This window comes from Leuresthes tenuis, unplaced genomic scaffold, assembly GCF_036924035.1.
Source record: "Leuresthes tenuis unplaced genomic scaffold, fLeuTen1.0.hap1 SCAF_20, whole genome shotgun sequence".
Classification (NCBI taxonomy): domain Eukaryota; kingdom Metazoa; phylum Chordata; class Actinopteri; order Atheriniformes; family Atherinopsidae; genus Leuresthes; species Leuresthes tenuis.
Window position 1 is genome coordinate 22,165,530 of NW_027325374.1, and position 24,242 is coordinate 22,189,771.

The following is a 24,242-nucleotide window of genomic DNA, read 5'->3' on the forward strand; positions in this document are numbered from 1 at the left end:
TCACTGTTTGAGAGGGTCAGTAAAAGTGGTCTGATGAAGAGTGTGCCATGTGTGCTCACTGGGAAGGCGAAGGAAGCATTTTCAGCTTTGCGTCACAAGGATAGCGTTAGTTATGAGAAAATAAAATCAGCTGTGTTGAAGGCTTATGAATGGGTGCCAGAAGCTTATTGACTGAAAGTGATGACTCAAAGTTCTGTGTCATCCAGATCTTTGTCTTTAAGACAGGCTTTGTAGTCTGACCAACCTATTGGTTTCAACTGATTTCATAGATAAGTAAAGCTGAGTGTCATCAGCATATCAATGGAAATTTATGCCACACTCTGGTGTGGTCTTATTAAACAATCTTTCCAGACTAACTGAGACTCTTTTAAATTAGAGGAACGCCATTGTCTCTCCAGCTTTCTTGCAGTCTGCTTTAAAGCAGGCCGCTGTGAATTATACCAATGAGCCAATCTCTCCTGACCAATTGCCTTCCTTTTCAAAGGGGCAACATTGTCCAATGTTCTAAGCATTGAAATTTGAGTGCTGTCAACAAGAGAGTCAAGTTTTACTGGAGTAAAATTTAGGCAGTCGTCTTCTGTAATATTTGCACATGGCAGGGAAGAAAAGGATGATAGAATTAACTCTTTAAATCTGGTTACAACATTCTCTGATAGACACCTTTCAAATGTAAATTTCTTCTCAGAAGCTTTATAGTCAAGTAATGTTAACTCAAATGTTACCAATAAATGGTCAGAGAAGACAGGGTAATGAGCGAAAACTGTTAACTTTTCACTTTCAATGCCATAAGTCAGCACAAGATCAAGGGTATTATTAAGACAGTGAGTAGATTTGTGAACACTATTGAAAATCCAATAGTCTAATATAGAATTAAAGTTACTATTTAGGCTGTTATTTTCTACATCTACATTAATATTAAAGTCATCCACTAAAATTACTTTATCTGTACTCAGCACTAACTGGGATTAAAAACTCTGAGAATTCAGACAGAAACTCAGAATAAGGGCCAAGTGGATGATACACAAAAACAAAGGTTTTTGTGATTTCCACTTTAGGTGGGAAAAACTAGGAATCAGAGATTCAAAAGAGTTAAAACAAGTCTTGGGTCTAGGACTGATCAGAAGACACCTGCACCTCCTCCTCCTCCTGTGTCTGTGGTTTGAGGAATGTGAACATTTAAATAGTCAGAGGGAGTTGATTCATTAATGCTAACATGAGGCTCCTGCCGAGCTCCATCATATCTTAAAGATCTCATTGTAAGATATTTTCCTAACAGAGCACTTTGCTCCCAAACTGCAGGTTTACTTGTTGTTCCCAGAGTTTCTAAAGGTAGAATGGGAGGTAGAGCCTTCAGTTATCAGGCCCTTGTCTTGTGGAATAAGCTGCCAGTAAATGTCCGGGAAGCAGACACCCTTTCCACTTTTAAGATTAGGCTTAAAACTTTCCTTTTTGATAAAGCTTATAGTTAGGGATGGCTCAGGTAATCCTGAAACATCCCATAGTTAAGCTGCTATAGGCTTAGACTGCTGGGGGACCTCATCTGTCACACCTTTCCTCACTTTGCTCTCTTTTTCCTCCTGTTTAATTTCTCAATTGATTTTATGTACATGTGACATTATTGTGGTTATTATTGTGTTTCCCTGTTCCAACAGATATCCTTTGAATGGCGTTATGGTGTTTTTCCCCCCTCTTTTCCCTCTTTTCTGTCTTCTCAAACCCCAGCTGGTCGAGGCGGATGGCCACCCTTCCTGAGTCTGGTTCTGCCAGAGGTTTCTTCCTGTTAAAAGGGAGTCGTTCCTTTCCACAGTCGCCATAGGCACGCTCAGGATGGGATAAATTCATATTCTGTATTTTCCTAAATAACCTCTGTTCCTAGCTGGTACTTTTCCACTTTGCTCATACTGCACAACAGATGACCTTAAATGGTCCAAGACCTTAGAAGGACATAAACAACTGGGTCAGACAAAACATCTCTATTAGGGCAGATAGGTCTGGTACATTAGATCCACGCCTAAAAACAGCACACACACACGCATTGTTTATCACATCCAAAGAACACAACAAGGACAGCAGCTGGCCTGATCATGCCACTGAAAACTGGCCAATTATACTCTGACAAGTGTGAATACAACTTCTGTGAGATAAAGCTGAATATAAATATGACATGTTTCCGGATATCGGGGCTCGGCCTGACGGATTTCCTGCGGGAGCTTTGGCACTCCGAGACCAGCGCTGCAATATACTTTACTTGTGACCACTAACAAATACTTTTTTAATAAACGATTTCTCCAGCTTGTTCTTGGGCTTCCAATGAAAAAAAATCGGGCTAACAATTGGTGCCGTGACCCGGATTGGCTGACTCTGAGACCGTGTTCGATCGAGGACTTCTGGAGCTGCGTGGAGGGGACCCTTCTTCAGACAATTCAAGGAGCCTAAAACACAAGGTGAGCAGAAAACCTCTTGTATCAGGATATGTGAAATTTCTGCACATTGGTCATTCTAAATTAAATTGTCTGAATTAGGATGTCCTCTGATCACTAAATCAAAAGCACAAAATTTGTGTCTGCAGGTTTACTAGGTGGTCACATGTAAAGTATAAACACATAGTCTCACATAGGAAGAGTGATTTGTGTCCTCGTTTAGTCCAATTTGGCCAAATAAAAGACATTCATCCTGTCTTCTAAACTGAATAGGAAGTAGATGAGCCAATGGGCTGGGGTCTATTAGTCCGCTATCGCGGTGTGAGTAATTTCTGTGCAAGTGGCGCTTGGACCTTATCTGCAATCGGCGGTGGGTCTGTATTACTACACAACCGGCGATGTGAGTAATTTCTGTGCAAGTGGCGCTTGGACCTTATCTGCAATCGGCGGTGGGTCTGTATTACTTCACAATAGACGGAGTGAGTAATTTTTGTGCAATCGGCGCTTGGACCTTTATCTGCAATCGGCGGTGGGTCTGTATTACTTCACATTTGGTGTTTGGACTGTAAAATCCGCGATCGGCGGTGTGTCTATTTTTTTGTTTTTTTTTTTTTTCCCTCTCCATAATTGGAGGTGTGTCTGTTTTGTTTTTTTCCGCAATCAGCGGTGGTTCTGCAGTTGTTGTGAACAGACAATACACTAAGGGTTTATCTCTGCATAAGGACACAGGGCTAAGTTTGTTATTTTTCATGAAAATGTGGGGTGGTTTGCTACTTGGTTGATATTTTACTGTGTTAGTGGAAGTGTATCTAGCAATAGAGACTGCTGGAGAATTCCTACACTGACACAGATCTCAAGTGGTTCTGTAAAAGGGGGGCATTGGACTACAAATTAAAGGGGAATTTAGTTAGGGTGTTACAGAGATTGGTGAATTAAAACGAGTGAAGAGACTGGGAGAACCCCCAGCAATCAAGCGCACAGAGTAAAAGATTCTGTGTAGAAGCTTCTTGGTCGGGTCCAACACTCGGGCATTGCGCCATTCACCCATTCTGATTAACACGTGTGAAATATCTGAATGTGTCACAAACCTTGGTTGATAAGTGGAAAACATGTAAACCCGGCTCATTGGAAAGTGCATGAAAGTGCTCCTCCGCAACTGAGTGATTTCTTTATGTTTTCAAAACAAGCAACAGGCAGTAGGAATCAAGCAACAGCAAAGCTAAAGGAGGCAGGTTTATTCCAGAAAGCAAGGGCAGATAAAGTCGAAAAAAAAAAAAAAAAAAAGAACATTTCTTGCAGACTGTCAGCATTTTTTTAGGAGAAGTTAAATTCTCTATTCAGACGCAGTCCTCTGCACCACTACCACAGCATGTGCCAGACACAACGTCATCTTTTCCAGGGACACATCCTACTACACTAGAAGATAAGACACCTCTTCCCAACATCACGCATGCTCAATAACAGAAGCATGCCATTTAGCAAAAGAAAAAACTGACCAGTTATACAGATTCAGCATAAACAGCTTAGGCTGTACATGTGGACATGTGTAATTGGAAAAGACAAGGTTAGATATCCTTAGCTTTGTCATAAATGCTCTCATCCTAAGATTATCTCATCCCAACCCTGCTTCCTTCTTCCCCCATTCAGCCCTGAGAGTGAGGACAGATTCTGATTGATCATTGGCCTGTACTTAAAGAGTACCAGAGTTACATATAGTTATTTAGTCGAAAAATTTACAATGATAATGGCAGTTTTTACTAGAGCATTTATCATCAATTCAATAATTTATTTTTAAATAAATTTGAATGGGAGAAATACCACATTGAATGGACAATCTGAAAACCGCTTTTCAATGCAAGTGTCACAGTGAAGAGATAAGAAGCAATACAATGTCCAAAATAAATCCAGGAAGAACAGACTGTTTAAAACTAAACATTAGAACCAGTTTGTTGTTGAATTAAGATTTAACAGCTCTCTTAAAAAGTTAAAGTCAGACAAACAAACACAGCATTTAAATCTTTGATCCTTTAATTGAAAAACTGCCTGAACAAAAGATGTTCTACAAAGTGAGACTTTCTGATTTCCACCTGAAGCAGGTCTGAGACCGGACAGTCAGACCATATGACATATTAGAAAATATCAGGATTTAACAGCAAGGTCAGACAGTTTCTTACCATCTTAAAGCATTAAAGGTTAGCCTTCGTTATGTTAGAGATCACAGTAACATGACTTAAAATTTAGCTGATCTAAATACTTCTCCTCTGCTTATTTTCACGAATTCTGAGTTAATATTCATCATCAGTATTTATATTTGATCTCATTAAACCATTTAACTATATAACTGCAGCAGATCTATGAATCAATTGATCTGTTATCTTAACAGAGCAGCAAAGTGCTTTATAGAAAGGTTTAAAGTGAGTTAGATTATTAGGGAATTAACAAAAACACGGCAATAAAAGGCACAACGAGAGTCAGATATCACCAATGAGTTTCTTAAAGAAGAAAACTCTAAAAGAAATTTAAAGACAGCTGCGCTGCAGTAAGTCTGACTCATAACAAGTCAAGTCAAGGTTTGTTTTCATGGCACATTTAAAAACAGCCACAGCAACCAGAGAGCTGTAAAGCTGAACACTATATTAATACTATTAGCTAATTCTAACCCTGCAGATAACTATTAATTAATCTAACAATAAACATTGAATAAATGAGTGAAATGAAAACAAAAACAGTGTTTACAGTTAAAGACATGCCTCTATACCAGACATGTGTCACTGGAAAAGGAAAGGCTTTGTGACCTCAGCAGGCACCCCAGTTAAAAACTTGAATCAATTACTCGAACTATATTGTGCCATACTTGAACCAAAACAAGTTGCTATAGTCAAGTGCAGAGGACATCAAATGGGAGATGGGAGAGTAGCGAGAGGCAACAGTGCGGCAGATAAGGCAGCAAAAACAAAAGCAAGGTATACTGCATTTAACCAGATGTCTCAGAAAACATTGGAGGAAAAATCACAACGAGAATTATGTTTAGAAAACATTAAAGAACTTCACGAAGCAGCGGCACCATCGGAAAAGCAAGCATGGAACGAAAAAAAAAAAAAAGATTCCACAGGACGCTGCAGGAATCATGAAGGCAAAATAGTAGCTCCAACTGGACTACTAAATTTGCTATGTCAAGAAGCAAACAGGCTCAAAAGGCTCACCCCTTGTTGTACTACAGTATGGAAACTTGTGTGAATGTGAAAATGAATGTGAAACAACAGAATAACACGGTGATGAGTATATCTCAACAGGTTACAGAAATACTCACCAAGGAACAGGACCAGGAAAGTGAACAAACTTAACTGGTCCTCTCCTATATGGACAGGACGCAGAAGCTACAACACATTGTGTAAAGGTATGGTTGACCGAGAATAGACTGAGTAACTGGATCCACAAGGATCACTGTACTCGGGCTCAAGATCCTGCCGGAAGAACATTAACTGAGGTCCGGACTGACTTAGGAACCTCACCTACTGACAAAGACTAGACCACGGGGACTAAAACTCTATCAGAGACTGAACGGACCACTGACTATGAAACCAAAAGAAAACATTACTGTGGAGACTAGACTGTAGAACCGCAGTAGCAGAAACAATAAAGGTTACAATAACTAATTTTCACACCTCTCCTGTGTGCAAGTCAGACATTAAAAGCTCAAGTGACAAAGAACTACAACAGTAATCTGGACACCCCCTCTCTTCCCACCACGCCACACCAGGTGACTAAAAGATCTCTGAAAAATGGCAACAACCCACTTCAATTGCAATTTATTGAGAAACAATATGTACAATCCAATCTGTGCTCAGTCATGACATGTTGGTCGAAAGAAAAGGATATGAATGGGATGAATAAAATGTGCTGTGAGAACAGTTTTAATCATCTGCTCTGGTTCATTCGAGAAATTACACGGGAGATGACCCAAGTTGTTTAATCTGGTGCACTTAATCAATCAATCAATCAAACTTTATTTTTATAAAACTTTACATACAAGAAAATGTAGCACAAAGTGCTTCACAAGATAGAAGAAAATAAAACAAAACAGTGAAACCCAAGGCCACATACAGACACACACACGCACACACACACGCACATCTATACGTACACATACACCCACATACATCCACACATACTGGAAGGAAGAAGTAAAGATTAAGTAAAACATAAGAAACTGAGGCAGAGCTGCTCTAAGTAAGGTAAAGCACAGAGCTTTGAACTGCACAATTAAAGGCCTAATTCATGTCAAGGGAAAAACAAGAAGGATCCTGAACAATTTAGCTAACATTCCAAAACTGCTACGAGCAAAGAAAAATATTACAAAATAATATGAAGAATCTGGGCCCTTAGGTCAAAGCATGCATGTAAGGTAACAGTGATCAATAACCAACCAAAGATTCAATTCAATTCAATTCAATTTTATTTATATAGCGCCAGATTACAAGATCAGATGTCTGACAACACAAGCACAATGCTGTGGCACTGCTAAGGAAAATGTTAGCAGCACAAGGCTACATGGCTCATCTAAAAAATAAATAAATGAGAAATTAAGACAAATAGAAAAATAGAATAAACCTTTGTCTTTGATTCTAATTTGTATGGAAATATGTTATTGTATCATGTGATGTTATAAGAAACTCTGATGTCACACTGTTGGTACCACATGAAGTGTTTCTAATTCAAATGGAGCAGAAAAAACCTAATACTGATCCTGAACTGCCTGTGGATGGCTCAGCATCACGAAACACAGCCACTGGTAAGAATTAAATAGAATTTAGTATAAAGTAACAAGTGAGAATTAAGCAGATCATGCTGAAATTTTATCAAAAGCACTCTGAGTTGAATTAAGAGGACAGACAATATTTATCCCAAAAAGGTTAATCAGTTACTCATTGAGAAGAAATGGCTGCTTTCTTGATGCTGTGCTGCTCCCAAAATGAACTCTAACCACAAACATTTCTGTCCTGCAGCAGCAACACAGGAGCAGAAACTGCAGTGGAAGAGTTCAGCAGAACTAACATACGGATGAGACTAAGTCTCATCAGGGGGGTGGATGATACAACAATTAATCATAGTTTACTAACACTTCTCAAGTTTTTCCCAAAATTCTGTGTATTTGTCTTTCTTTTGTCTTTTGTTCTATGTTGTCTTGTCTTTGTCTTGCTGTGTTCTCTAAATGGTTTGAAGTTTTTTCCACAGAAAAAGTTGATGGTACTGGATTTCACATTAATGCTGTACAGCAGATTGGTGAGTCTTACGGTACTGTCCTAAAATATGGTTTCTATCAACTGGCCAGTTGTTTTGTTTTTCATTTCATTTATTTTTATTTTTATTTTTATTTTAATTTTTTTTCGGTTTATTTATTTGTTTTTGTTTGGGGTTCATATGAAAACTTAATTGGTCGACCAATGAATACTGGGATTGAACCTGTTAAAAGGCAATTCCTGAATATAAAACATTGTGAAAAAGTCATGTTGCATTGTTGTGCTGCTCGGTTCTCTCCTGCTAACATTCATCCACAGCTTAAATTAACTGCACCAGCAGCAGAACCTCTACAGGACTCACAGCCAAGTGACTGACAAGACGTCAGTCTGAAATTCTGGGAGGCATGATCATCATGCCAAGATAATGGTTGAACAACCTTCAACCACTGTCAACAAAATAATCTGAATGCTCTCCTGAATTGTCCCAAAGCAAAAGATTAGTTAGGGAAAACGGGTGGTAAAGACCCCTTTGTGGAAGTGAAGTGCTGGTAACCTCTCCTTCCTAGTTAGCTCAGACTGCTGAACTGAGGTTCAGCCAGAAGGACAACCAAACACCAAGCAGTGACAGGATTGGACCACAAGAGACTGAGCTGCACTACACCACTCTGCACAATGTTATCATGAAATTTTCACTCAAAAGAAATGGTCAGTTTTTACACTATCATTACTCATCTGTTCTCAACAGGGTCATATCTTCATATTCACATCATGTTTAAATGTCTGTACTGTATTGTTTTGTGTTTTGTGATGTTCCTCTTTATTTTAATGATTTTAAGTAGACCAATTATTAATCATAGGAATTCATACATATGTCCATTGCCATTGGTGTGAATCGGCTGTTCGGAGCGGGACCTTAAGCACTGAAAGGTAATTAAGTGGTCGGTCGCCAAGGGGGAATGGGGCCATAGGAGAATTTTCCCGGATATCAGCCATCGGGTTTTTCGCTCCTATTAGCTGCGAACAGTGGACGATCCTGATGGTAATGTTAATTGCCTTAAACACTTTTGGAGTTTCAATATTTTATAAATTGTTGTAGTTTAGTTAATGATTGTTATGTGTTGTGATGGTACTTATGGGTTAGCAGGTCCTCGACACTGCTCAAACCACATATAGTTTTGGGCCAAAATGAACTAAGATTCTACACAGAGATTGGGTTGGGGCCACATACACACACTAATTTTAAGACATATTGAAACATTTATTAATTTATTCCTTGCATACACGTACAGGCGTGATACTTATAGCTTTTAAGAAATGTGCTCATTGCAGAGTTATGATCAGTTGAGTAATGAAGGTTTAACTATTCTGGGAAAGATGTTCTGTTCCCAGCATCATGATAAACACTCCTGATACAGAAAGGTTTAGCTAACGCATTACAATTATTTTACACATGCATATGCAATGAAAACTTGCTTGCTGCTGATAATTGCAAAGAAGAACAGCTTACACATAACAGCTCACATAATGAAGTTATATCAAAAGGGGGATAACAAGAATCTCCTGTCTGGTTGTGCTGCACCTCAAGGTAGTTGGCCACTTGCAGTTTGGGGACCTGCTAAGTTGACTGAATATAAATATGACATGTTTCCGGATATCGGGGCTCGAACTGACGGATTTCCTGCGGGAGCTCTGGCACTCCGAGACCAGCGCTGCAATATACTTTACTTGTGACCACTAACAAATACTTTTTTAATAAACGATTTCTCCAGCTTGTTCTTGGGCTTCCAATGAAAATAAATCGGGCTAACAGGCTCTATATGAATTAATTGGATTATGATTACAATGAATTGAATTCCAATTGGCTTGAATTGGACTATATTACTTAAGTGCCTTGAGATGACAATTGTTGTAATCTGGCGCTATATAAATAAAATTGAATTGAATTGAATTGAATTGCTGCAGCCAGGATTCTGTAAGACAAGATTAATCAATATGATGATCACAAATCAAGTCATTCACTAACAGAGATCTGGAAAGGAGAGATTTATTATTCAGCAAATCACATTTAATAGTTTTATGTTTTTGTTTAGTTAAATTTTTTGTTAATTTTTTTTTAGGTTTTCTAGATTTGCTCCTCTTGTGTTTATTGATTTATTTAATTTGGTTGGTGTGGGTGCAAACAGTCACCATGGGGTTTTGGGGGTGTAGCTACAACTATAACTGCATTCTGGTCTCAACCCTGGGTTGTCATGTTTTTGGATGACTAATAAATTTGTCCATATTTCTAGAAAAGAGAGCTGCCCCTTCCAAAGTGGGATGGATGCCATCTCTACACAAATCAGGTTTTCCCCAGAAAGATTGCCAATTATCTATGTAGTTCACGTTGTTTGCTGGACACCATAGGCGCCAATTCTGGGTGCTTCAGGGCCGGAGCACACACGGAGATTCCCGAGTACCCATTGAGATTCCTAAGTACCCACATGTGCCAGGCAGCCTACACTTGATTTGCTAATGACCACTCCACTACCTATCAAAGCATTGCATAGTGATGTCAGATAAACCTCCAAAAAGGCTGGACAGCAACTTGCTGTTAAACAAGCATAGTGGTTGATTTAGCCAACAAAATGGACAAATTTGTAGAAAATACGAAAAATATACACCAACCCGACACCATCTTCCAGTGAGAGCTCTACCTTGTCAACAACTGAGGACAGTAGCAGAGCAGATGTTAGGCAGAAAAAAGGTCGGACTTATCAAGCTAGCTGGAAAGGTAAGTACCCATGGATAGACTATGATGCTCCAAAAAACACAGTATGTTGTGAGGTTTGCACTGTTGGATCGTCCATCCATCCATCCATCCATCATCTGCTGCTTATCCGAGGGTCGGGTCGTGGGGGCAGCAGCTTTAACAGAGAAACCCAGACGTCCCTGTCCCCGGCCACTTCCTCCAGCTCTTCCGGGGGGACCCCGAGGCATTCCCAGGCCAGCCGAGAGACATAGTCTCTCCAACGTGTCCTGGGTCTTCCCCGGGGTCTCCTCCCAGTGGGACGTGCCTGGAACACCTCACCAGGGAGGTGGATCCTTTATCTTCATGGGGGCCGTTTGTGTTAGGTCACATTGACATTAACTCCACGTATGCATCACAGGTGTGTGTTTGTGAAAGAGAACGTGTGCGTGTAGGAAAGAGCATACGTGTGTTCATTGCGCTGCTGCTGTTAATTGATCTAATGTGTGTTTTGCTGTGAGATGAATGTGTGCATGTGTCAAAATAGCAATGAGTCATGCAAGCACCCAGCAGCAGAAACATAAATCGGCACCCCTGCAGGACACCATCTAGACAACCAGCGATAGAAGGAGGACATGCAACTAAATATGTCATCACTGGTAAGATTTGGCAGGGGTTCAGAGAAAACTACCGACATTGTTATGACAAAATTACATACCGATACAACATTAATTTTAGTGGCCTCCGATTGGCGTAACCGGTTGGCATTGCCTCCGACGTGAATAACTATTTCACCACATTTTTACGTTTATCCATAGCCAGTAGTTTCAAATAGGATTCTACATCGCCCGCTCTTGCCCCTGGAATACATTCGACTATGGTCAATGGTGTCTCTAATGCCACTTTTCTGACTATAGAGCTGCAAGTTACCAGGGTGTTGTCCTCAGCGGGTGTATCACTGAGTGGGGAAAATCTATTTGAAACATGGAGAGGTTGATGGTGAGCCACAGGCTTGACTTTTGGGCTATGCCTTCTCTTCTTGACCGCCACCCAACCATCCTGGGGTCCTGGCTGCTCAGGTTTCGCTAAGAGGTGGCTAACGAGGTTAGCTACACTAGGTAGCTCCCACCAACTAAAGGGACCTGGCTAGCTATCAGGTGGTTTTCAACGGTGCAGAGTCAAGCTTCCAATTCAGATAACCTTGCCTCCAAAACTACATAAAGATTCAGGGATTCACATGATAAAAAGGGAGACTAGAAACAAGTTTTAGTTACCGAGTGTGTTCAGAAGGGCACAATGATAAGTATGAGTAGGCTGAGTATGAAAATTAAATCTGCAGTACTCCACATAAGCATATAATTCCAGACTGTTCAAAAGAAAAACATTATGTCCAGTCAGCAGATGTTTTTATTCAAAGTGACTTACAAACATGAACCTCAATTGGGGGAACGGGATTATCCTAAAGATACTTCAAGATGTGTACTGGGAAGTTGGGAATAGAACCAGCAGCCACTCAGCCTCCTGAACTACAGCCAAGAGGATATAACAGTGTTTCAAAATTTGAATGAAACTTGTCATGTAGTCAGTTTGGAAGATTTGTTTCTTCACATCTGTCCTCTTTTCCGGTGTTTGGGCTCTTTGATTAATTATCCTTTGTGGCCATCTTTTTCCAATGCTGTCAGACTTCAATAATTATCAATTATGTTGTTCTCATCCAACAGTCTTTTTGCCATATACATTTAATTGCCAAGCAGACTAATACTTGTTCCTTAAAACTTCTCTTATTCTCCCTCTAGTTGAACTTCTTTTAAACTCTTGTACATCGATAAACTGTGTTCTATTCCTTCAGCTAATGTATCCTTATCAAAATGTATTTTAAGTCAGCTCAAGTTTGATGCAGATTTGTTGTTTAGGTGGGTGTTACGTCCACTTGGTGAAACCAGTTAGCAGACAATAACACGACAACCAGTAAATCAAATCAGTCTCAGTTGAAGTGAACAAATGAGCTTTATTGTAACAAAAAAAGACACTCCAAGGTGGGGGGAGGATGGGACAAAGTGATTGTGCCAAATAAAATGAAATTAATATAACAAAAGAAGGCCTGTCTGAGCTATCTCTGACGAAAGAAATTAAACAAAATACCTCACTGGCTTGTCTAACAAAAGACCCTCCAACACAGTACAGTGGTGGCACAACCGATAAACCTAGTGGAATAACAATTACATGCTACGTGAGTGCAAAAGAAATGTAAAGGGTACCCCAACTTACCTAGTACCAAAACCTCCCACACCTACCTGAACAAATATGCCTCTGAAAGAGCACCAAACAGAGACAAGGTGGGTAGCAATCATGTGCAGCAAAATCACAAGTAAAGAAGCCCCTGAAGGCCCGAGACTTCCTCCATTTTAAAGTGGCTCCTCAGTTGTGATTGGTCAGCGGTAGAGGTAATTATCCAACCAGCCACACCGCCTGATCACACAGGTGAGCAACATCCCTGCAGCAATTACCTAAAGACAACACAACACACAGGTAAGACACAAAACCACAGAATACCTGGCCGCCTGGCACGTAACAGTGGGGTTGCAAAGCTTCAAAACAACTTTGAATACTTTCCTCCCGAGCAATCTAGCTTCAAGCTTTTTGACTTGTCATTTTTTACCTGTCATTTTGATAGGATTCATTTAGGCATCTTCTCCACAAAAATGCCTGTATTGGAGAAGGCAGCAGATAATTATTATTTATCAAAATGATGCTATGCTGACTGAAGGGAAGGTATAAATACTGGATTTTATTGATTAAACACTCACTAAATCTTAAACTGACATATTGAAACAAAAAAACAAATTAATATCAGTTTTTAATTGTGTAAAATGTTAACTCATTTTCCAATGTGTAGCTGTAATATATAACATATAATATGATAAAGAATTGGAAATGCTAGAAAGCAAATAAGTGAGTCAGACAATAGCGAGTTTATTCGGTTCATGTGTTTCTGATTAACAAAAACACGAAAAGTCTCTTCTGGTTGCACAGCAGCTAAGCTGTCACTGTAGACTTCATAATTTGCAGGTATGGCTGTGCTTACAAGCCTGATCAATATTCTTGTGGTTCAGAGGCCAAATTTATGCAGATGAAAGACTAATTATGCTCAAGCCTATATGAGGAAGAATGACTGGTTTGCTAATGGCAAAATCAAAACACATTAAGGCCAGCCGAATGATTTTATTTTCTTCCATGCCTTTGCCATATCAGAAAAGGGTTGTAGAATGAAAGGCAAAGTGAGATTAGCCGCAGAGAGAAAACGAGAACAAAAAAAAGCATGTTGAAAGATTTCATTTGAGCTAATTATGATTCACTCAGAATATATCTGTTCAAAGATGGGCAGGTCTCATTATCATTCAGCTTGGATTTTGTTTTCCTCATGTAGTGACTGTCACATTGAAGCTGTAAGCAGCCAGCTTTTCTCTGGCCTCAAAATGATCATCATAAAGACAATTAAAATGGCACTGTCAGTGGATAGAAAAGAAACTATAGTTTTGGGTAGACATAGCGCATCCGCATTCTAATTCACATTATATAGTTCACCTTTACGCAGTTGACTTGACATTTTGGCTAAAGCCTCTGAGATAATAATAAGATTTATTTTCCATAGCAAGCCATAGCAAAACTTTTTCATATATAAGAATCCAAAATTTTAGAAACTTTTTTCATTGATTCATTCTGATTAGTTGAAATGATGAGACACATCTTGAAATTTGGTCTGAGGCTTCCATTTACATCAGACTCATTTCCTTTTATCTTGAGGATCACAGTAGAAAAAAATGTCCCATCTTACCAATATCAGTGAACTTGTTTGAATTTGTTCTGATGTCATCAATATCAAAATCACAATTTGGTTCTTACTTATCATGTTTTTTTTAGAATTATGTGTACCTTCTACAGGTTGAGTCAATTCATTTGACCCTTAATCTCCATAAAGCATAAATGTTACTTATTTAACGTCATATATGGTAATATAGTACAACAAAAAGACCAAGTAATGGTGTTGTGTGTGCAAACTAATTCTGCAGACTTGCATGTTGTTCTATTCATGTTACGTTTTGGGTCAGCTGCGCCAGACTTTGCCATGCATGGATTTGTAGTCAGTCTACATTACACTGCAAAAGTATGGATAGCAGCAATTCTCCTGCAAAATCTCTCTTCGAATAAGGCATCAGGGTTGTTCCTCTGTTCCTCCTCTATTTTGTCTTTTATGTGTTTTTTATTCTGAAGAGAGACTGATCCAGTCACCTGCGTAGTTGACACACTTGGTCTATGTGGTTATAAACATTTGGGCTGCAGCCTTGCAGGCTGACACAGAATACATAATTCATGTCACTTAGGCCACGTACACCATGTACACAAGGCTTACTGAACTTGTGTCGCTAAAAGAGTGAAATGTGTTGATAAATAATCAATGGGTGACAAAATTATTGCCATCTTAAAGGAAATTTGTAATGTTTGGTTAGTGGTCTCTATAAATATTTTGTTAGGTAGTCCTCCATTTCCTCTTCATTTCATCTGTGATGCAATGTTTTGGAAAGTGAATTAAAAGCATGTCTGAGAGCAGTATTCTGCAGCATCTCATTTAAGTTACTGTAATTATCACTTTCATACTTGTATATTATGTTCAGATCTACATGGAAGTCATAATTATGACTTTCATACTTTTATGAAAGCTTTTATGTATTTGACACTAAGATATATTGCGCTGAACCTGCCTTCATTATCAGTTTGTCCAGTTTCTTTGGGTCATTGGCTCTGATGCTGCCACCTCATCAGATGGTTGTAAAGCAGATGACACTTGCCAACACAGGGATTTAGGAGATATGCTATATATTGCTGCAATCATCAGAGGACCGAAGCTTCCTTGAAAAGTAGATTATGGTCCGTCTCTTCTTATACACTGCCTCAGTGTTGCATTTTCACCTGAGTCTGTATTACATTCGATATATTGTAGAGACTGTGCAGTCCTACAAACACCTGGGGGTGGTACTGGACAATAAACTGGAGTGGTCTGCCAACATAGATACAGTGTACAGGAAGGGACAGAGCCATCTCTTCTTCCTGAGACAGATCAGGTCCTTCAATGTCTGCAGTGATATGCAGTGCATGTTTTATCACACCGTTATTGAGAGTGCACTGTTCTATGCTGCTGTTTGCTGGGGGAGTGGTACATTCGAAAACTGCAGGTGCCTGGACAAACTAGTGAAAATGGCCAGTTCTGTGATAGGCTGGTACCTGGACCCTCTCAGAACTGTGGTGGAGCAGTGGATGAGGAGAAAGTTATATTATTTGATGTTGAACAATAAACACCCCCTCCACAGTATCCTGGCAGGACAGAGGCTCATCTCACTGCGCTGCAGGACTGAGAGGTTCGGGAGGTCCTTTGTCCCAACAGCCATAAGGTTTTTAACAGTGACTGCTGAGATGCTCTTCTGACATTTATTCATTATTATTTTTGTTCTAATGTACAATCATTGTCAATATTTTAATATTTCTACATGACAATTTGAATTTCCCCTACAGGGGATAAAGTTTTTTTATATTCTAGGTCAATACCGAGATATGGGTGGTTCGAGCAGTGTCAAGGCCCTGCTCTCCCCACATAATCCCCCCTGAAATCACTCTCAGTAATAAGAAATAACCTAAACTATCACCACACATAATTGACACAAAATTATTAAAACCAAACAAAATAATAAATTAAAACATGTTCACCCATAAATGGAATGAAATGGAATGAATTTAATTAATGGAAATATCACAAAAGGAAAAATACATATGTAACAATACATAACAAAATCAATGATGAACCAAAGAAATCACCAAAAATAATAAAATGCTACACTAAAAATCACTACATATTCAAACATGAAAACTGAAAATTCAATGAAATGAAATGAAACAGTACCAAGCTAAAACTGAAAAACATAGAATGTGAACTTACACCCTGAACCGACAAATTAAACACTATAAAAACTCATCTATTACAAACAATATTTTAATCCAGAAATCATTGAAGACCTTTAATATCGGGGTGGGCGATATGACGATATTAAATCGTGAAGGATTGCAACGTGAAGACGATCCGTAACAATCTGTCAAACTCGAGGGCACACTCTATAAATTGCAGTTCTATGCTGATGCACCGACATACCAGACGTATTACATCGTCAACCTGACCGACAAATCACAGCGAATTACGGGCATGACCGCTTTCTTACCCGCCTCCTTGTTTGTGTGTGTAGCAGTAGCCGCATGGAGAGCCATTGCTGAAAGCTGAACAGAGGAGTTAGTTGCTAAAAAAAATTCCACCTCCATTATATAGAATTGGTTTGGATTTTCCGCAACTGATCAAGCGCAAGCAAATGTAATTTGCAAAGTTTGCACAGAAACGGTTTGCACGTCGGATGTCAACACGACGAACCTGTTCAATCACTTGAAGAGGAAGCATCCCAAACAGTATGCTGAGAGTCAAACAGCGAAATTGTGATTTTATTTTTAAGAAATCGTGATATGATATTTTTGCCATATCGCCCACCCCTACTTTAATATTACCATTAAGCTCTTCCACTGTTCGCAGAGCATAGGAGTGAAAAACCCGCTGGCTGCTACTTTTGTAACTCACGTTCTTATCCACAGGAAAATTCTCCTATGGCCCCATCGCCACTTGGTGACTGACCACTTAATTACCCTTTCAGTACCAAAGGTCACGCTACGAACAATTGATTCATGTGTGTGATTAGTTATAACTGGTAATAAACATGAAATGAATAAACAAAAAGAATATCAAATGAATGAACTACAGTTTTGTACCATGTACAATACAGAAAATCAGGAATAATCAGACCTTAATAGTTGTCAAGTGGCTCTCACTTTTGTGAGGTTCAAAGTGCAGCACTGTCACAGTTCGTGGTGCGAGAAGGGAGGACCCAGATGCAGACTTAAAAAAAAACTGGTCGGAGGGTGAGGAGGCTGTAGTGTAATTATAATTACGCTAATAACTATTGTTTAAATAAATATATTATCAGGTACAACAAAAACAAAACACTGGAGTACAGAGAAGAAAGGCTGGATAGCCTTACGGATTACATCGACGAGTGTTTTGACAGGATCGTCATGGGTAAAACAAATCAAATCAAATCATCTGCCAGCAGCAAGGCTTCAACCTCCAAAAGAAGTCGTAATGAAGAGTCACCCGGAGCGACGTCTCCAGCTGGTAATGATTCGATGGACATTTTAACATCGATCGATAAGAAATTATCCAGTTTCGACGTCCATATGTCTCTGTTAGAGATTCTACACAGAGAGTTTCAGGCATTACGGAAGTCATTGGAGTTCAGCCAGCAACAGGTGCAAACGCTGGCTGCAGAAAACGCAGCCCTCAGAGGATCGGTGAAATCACTCACCGAAGAAATGAGCTGGATCTCTAATAATAACAACAAGAGAATGAAAGAATCAATTATTGATCTCCAGGCTCGCAGTACAAGGGACAATCTGGAGTTTTCTGGAATCCCGGAGCAGGCAGACAGGATCCTGAACTCACAGTAAAAAAACTTTATCCAAAATCAGCTGAAACTTCCAGGAGATGCAGTGAAAAACATCACTTTTCACCAAGTCCACCGCCTTGGAGGAAAGAGACCTGATGCCCGCCGACCGAGACTGATTGTGGCCAAGTTCGAACACTATCAACAGAAGGTCCAGGTGAGGAGCCGCGGCAGGGAGCTGAGAGGAACGGACTTCAGCGTCAACGACCAGTTTCCCAAAGAAATCCTGGAAAGACGCAGGGTCCTGTTTCCCATCCGGAGAAAGTTCATGGAAGGAGGCTCCTGAGCTGTCATCGCAGTGGATAAGTTATTCATCAACGGGCAGCTGTACCGCGACCAGGAAACCACTCCTTGGCTCTTCTAAACCCCAGGTGATCTGTATTCATTAACTTGTATGAATCATTTCACTGTAGATGACATAAGTAAAATGAAATAATCTATCCAATTCACAGTTATCTGTCAAAGCAAAATATATAGCTCACTGCCAGTCTCACCAGCATAGGATGTATGCAGGTCATATTTGTTTATTTGGGTTTGTCTTGTTTTTTCTATCTCACACTTCCACTCTTTTGCACTGTTTTTCTATTCTGTCTTTCTTCCCTAACCGGCTGCGTTTCCACCTTAATAAGTAATGTTAACAAGCATGGCGCACAGAGATTTGAGCAGAGCATGCAATCAAATACCACTCAGCATTGACAGCGCACGTACATATTGTAGCAAGCCCATACTGACGAACAGAAACACAAACCATGGCATGTTCATGCAAGCATATATGCACACACGCACGGGATGCTTTTAGTCTGAGCATGTCCACGCTAAGGTTTATTTCCTGGAATGCGCATGGAACTGGGTCCAGGGAGAAGAGATTAAAAATCTCCAATAAGTTGAATGATTTACAGGCAGACATTGTTTTATTACAGGAGATTCATTTATCAAAGACTGCAGCTGATGTTTTCACCACAGCACAGTTTCCTCATCTGTACTCAGCCTGTTACAACTCCAGACAAAGAGGTGTAGCCATTCTGATAAATAGAAGAGTAAATTTCACCGTAAACAACACAGTTATAGATCCAGAAGGTAGATTTATAATAGTTAATTTATCTACTCAAAATATGAATTTATGCATTGCAAATATATATGGTCCAAATGTGGATGACCCCTCATTTTTTCACTCCTTTTTCACTTCACTCTCTGATCACTCAGATAACACACTCATCATAGGAGGGGACTTTAACATGGTATTAGACTCAGGAGTAGACAGACTCAGTACTTCAGGAAGTCAGCGGAACTGGCAGTTCAAATATTGTCAAACAGTATATGAATGATTTTGGTCTTTGTGATGCTTGGCGCTCTCACCACCCCACTCTTAGAGAATACACCTTCTTCTCACCAGATTCTTTCTTAGTCAGCAGTTCTTTGAGTGATATTTCAGACACCAAAATCCACCCCATCACTATCAGTGATCACGCTCCAATTTTTATCACACTGAAGAATAACAGAGTTACACCACCAGCAATACTAAAAGACCCTGATTTTATTAATTATTTCATGTATTATTGTATTTTAATCACATGATTAACCACAGCATATTTTAACTTGTATTTGATCCCATGATTAGTCCACCACTCAACCCCATTGTGAGCTGCAAAGACAACCACCCAAAACCTCACCGGCTCCTTCTTCAGTCTTTGCAAGCTGTAGTCCTGCAGTCTCCTTTTTCCAAGCTCAGACTCTCCAACCATTCCTTTCACACACTGCTCGCTCTTCACTGTCCTGTGAGTGAGTGCCTCCAAATCACCCTGCTCTCCAGATCATCTCCACCTGGTGCATTCAATCATCTGCCTCCAGCCCGGGAAACACACCCAAACCTGATGCTCTCAGCCAGAGAGGGGCTCGGCCTGCAGCTCAACTCAACAATAATAATGCAATGTGATGCAGCTCATCCAGTCCAGTCCTGTCACCAGTACTCTGCAGTCGTCTGCTTCTGGCCTAACATCAGTTCGGCTGGGTCTGGAACTACTAAGCTATCTTGGAAGGAGAGGTTACTAGCACTTCACTTCCATGAAAGAGGTCTTTACCACCTCCTATCCCTGTTAGGCTACATTTGGTTGTTCACATAAGGAAAGAATTTTCTGAACAGTTTGTTGGCAACCTTCGTTTGTTGACTAGTCCTTCCATGCGTTGGTCCTAAAGGTCCCAGAATGGTTGCTGCGATGGCTCGCACGATGACGTCACAGTGCCGTGCCGGCCATATATAGTTATATATTGGTGCAACTTGATGCGCCAGTAGTTGCAATCTTCTCTGTCACAGAGGTGTCGCTAATATGTGAAGGTTACCGCTAACTATTCTACAACGACGAAAGTGAAGAAGTAAACAATGCCCCCATCAAGAGCAGGAAGAGTAGCACTGTCATCAATGATGAGCATTCTCACCTCTGCTTACATAATAGATGATGAGCCTATAGAAATTATCATTTCAATAGGCATGATCAGGGCTGTCATTGCGTGAGACATACATTTCACACACATACAAGTTCACACGCTCACACAGCACACATGGCATTATAATATGAATTTCTCTGGTGCGTTTCCCATGAATCTGAGCAGACCTCAACACTAATAATATGAGTAATGACAGAACCTGCCAACGGGGGAGGGGGGGGGGGTATATCCCATATCACCTCCAAATACCTGAACATTCTCACCCCTACTTACCCCTACGTAGTTGATGAGCCTGCAGAAGTTGAAATTTTAATAGGTGCGTTATCACCATTATAGTCTGATATAGTACTTAGAATATTGTTATAGGACTTTTAAGTGTATTGTGTTACCTTTTCTTTGTTTGTTATGAAATACTGTGCTACAATGGACACACTTGGGAATTATCATTGCCTTTCAGGATGCAATAATAATAATAATAATAATAATAATAATAATAATAATAATAACAATAACAATAATAATAATAATAATAGATCGGTTTGCTGTTTTACTTGCTTATGCTGTTTCAGTGCAGACGCACTTCCTAACTGAGCCTGTTTTCGAATTGGTCCATCCGGTTTGTCGTTCTCCGCACGCACCAAGTTACAACTGGTGCATGACTATGCCCAGCACCGGCCTTTCATGGCTTGCGCCAGGCGGAAATGCATTATTTTGATGTCACGCGCCATGAGCAACGTGTCAACTATAAAACAAGCTTAAGACCAGGCCTCACCAGGTCAGCTACAGTCTGGTTGTTTCTACCCTCCGTCTGAACATCAATTGCTTGGGGGATATCTTGCTGAGGTTGAGCAACCCTGGTTGCAAGACTCCCACCACCTTCTCGTGAGTCAATCTTTCCCATAGTGTGATGACCACGTGTGGGACCAGGCACCTGGTAACATTGTCCTCAGAGGTAAACATGCAAAGGAGTCTCTTCATTTGGATGGCGGATATCATTGACTCAAGCTTGGGGAGGGCAAGACCATAATGGTGCCTCAAGTATAATATTCCATCTGTCGTGAAGGGCTCAAGATGTAGCCACTCTTTAACCACCATCCGGATCCTACTGTCGCACTCCCGGTGGAGTTTTTGTCCGGCCAACGCGTGATCTGCCCGTAGGTCAAACGAGTCTTTAGTATTTAACCCAATTGGACTGACCAGTACTCCCAGGCATTTTTCCGAGTCAGTGGTTTTTAACAATGGAATGGGTATTCCATTGATTGTCCAGTTTTTGCAGCGGTTGAAGGAAGTGCTCTTACCATGCTTCCGGATCATGAAGCTATGACATTTTGAGGGATTCACTCTCATCCCTGTCAGTTGGCAGAACACGTTAAGTAACTCTAAGTTAGCATTCATGCTAGACCAGTTATGACTCAACAGCACTAGGTCATACGCTAGCGCTCCCAGGACAATGTCTACAATCTTAACTCCTTCACCCAAGTCATCCAACATGTGGAGAAGGGGATCATACATACTGAGCATACTCAAAAATTTTGATCCATTGCAATCCCACTTTAAGAAGTCATCTCTCCTCACTCCATCTGGTCCAAGTGCACTGTCATGCCTCAACTTCTTCAGAGTTGCTAGAACTTCCTCAGGACATACAGGGTGACACGGGAACCGGTTATCTGCAGGGGGAAGAACCCCAAACAGACCCAGATGACTGAAATCATCCCACCGTCCCCAGATGCCATTGTATGCCTTCTAGACTTGCACTCTTGGAACTCTACACGACACGTATCCTGCATGTATCAAGGACAAACTGGGCGACTTGCTTCTTGTCTTTTCTCCAGAGCTCCTACAGGTTCTTGAACAATTCCCTCTTATTTCTGCAAGAGTTAGAGAAAAATTTTCTCAGAGCTCAGACTGACCTCCTGTGTGGCTTACATCCCCTTCCAAGTTTACGGATAACTTTCATTACCTGTTTCATTACCAGGCGATTTATTCTGAGTCACTTGGATTTCCTGGAGGGACTGCTGTAATGCCACTAGCATGATGTCTACCACTGGAACAGGAGGAACCGACACCTTTAAAAGTATGGCTTCAGACTTTGAATACATCTGATCTAGATTCCCGGCCCAATGATCATTGCTCAATCTAGGTGGGGGGAGAGCCCTTCTCGCTCCCTAAACAAGCACCGGGGTGGTTGGATCTTTTATGAAGCGAGAGCCCTCTTTTAGATGAGAACGCTCTTGGGCAAATGTTACATTTAACCAATGGGGCTCCCTCCTTCTTTTTCTTCCTAGAGCAGCACTAGATTGCATGTTGGGTGGCACACCTAAGCGAACTAAAGGTACCAGAACCCTTATATGTAACATATAGGGGGCAAGGCTGTCTGCACCAAGGGATATGATGACCAATAGAGATTAAACGAGGCAACTTGCCCTTACTGAGTCCACTCCTGTAACTGGCCGATAGCCTGAGGAAGATAATACCTGGTTTTGCCTTTGCTGCAGAGAAGAGTGCTCTCTTAGCAGAGGTAACGTCTCTCGGACGCTTTGGGGTTGAGGGGACCCCTGGGCCAATGTCTATCCACCTCTTGCCTAGTAGTCAACCAGCTGGGTTTGATGCCAGAGATGCACCCGCACTTGCTGGCCTTGTAAAGGCTACTTTGACTGAGTGCTTTCTAGGAGTAGAAAGACTCACCTTCACGTGGTAGTGACTCTTACACCCTAACCTACCACCGGGGCATTCCTTATCCATTCTTGTGACACAGTCACGTAATCAACCTGGAATCCCTGCTCACCTGCATTTGGAGTGCTGGTCTTAGATGTCTGAAGGAGGACTTCCAAGGAGACAGACGGCCAAGCAGTCAATTGAGTGCAGATGGGTCCCTTGGTTGCCTTCCTCAAATGTTCCGTTCCCGAAATATTTTATAGGCCATATAATGCCCGGCTGAAAGACATCTGTAATAACTAATCCAACCAATACTTAGCGCTCTAAAGCGCACGGCAGGCAGCATTTAGTGGACAGGATGTAAATCTGTGGTTAGCACTGTCACCTCACAGTGAGAGGGTTCCAGGTTCAACTCCAGGCTGGGGCCTTTCTGTATGGAATTTGCATGTTCTCTCCGTGTATGTGTGGGTTCTCTCCAGGTACTCCGGCTTCCTCCCACTGTCCTAAAAACATGCATGTTAGGTTGATTTGTCTCGCCATTTTCTATACTGAGACAAATAACCACAAATGCTCATACTCACTCCTAAGGTCAATGTGTGGTTATTTGTCTCGTTTGTCTCTGTGTGGCCCTGTGATGGACTGGCGACCTTTCCAGGGTGTACCCTACCTCTCGCACGATGACTGCTGGGATAGGCTCCAGCCCTTCTGATGACAAAAATGTTTAATTAAGTATCATTAAGAATCTAAATTTTCAACTTATGCCATCCAATCTTTGCAGAACACATAATACAGGGCAAAGGATGTTCCGGCTGGGCTTTACACACTTAAACACTTGCCCACATACCACTGATAACACACTCAATGACTACATGCATGCTTTGTGGTTCTGTGCACCAATACAAACATTTTGGCTTGAGGTATGTGAAGACTCAAGTGTAGAGTTCCTGCTTGCCCCACACTATGAATACTAGGTCACCTGGCCAACATTAGCATAGAAATTAAGCTGGCACATATGGTCCTCACTGCCTTATGTATTGCATAGAAAACTATTCTCATAAATTGGAAACAAAAACAATAATGTATTAATCAATTCAGAACTCTTCTATCAGACAGCCTCAGTAATAAGACAATATCTGCACACTCAAAACATTAATTACCCTTTGCTCCCCGT

General features: G+C 40.7%; 1 pseudogene; it reads right to left on the reverse strand.

Moving 5' to 3' along the window:
- Window positions 1–9,907: 9,907 nt before the first annotated feature.
- LOC140278053 (uncharacterized) lies at window positions 9,908–19,716 on the reverse strand (annotated as a pseudogene).
- Between the last annotated feature and the right edge of the window lie 4,526 nt (window positions 19,717–24,242).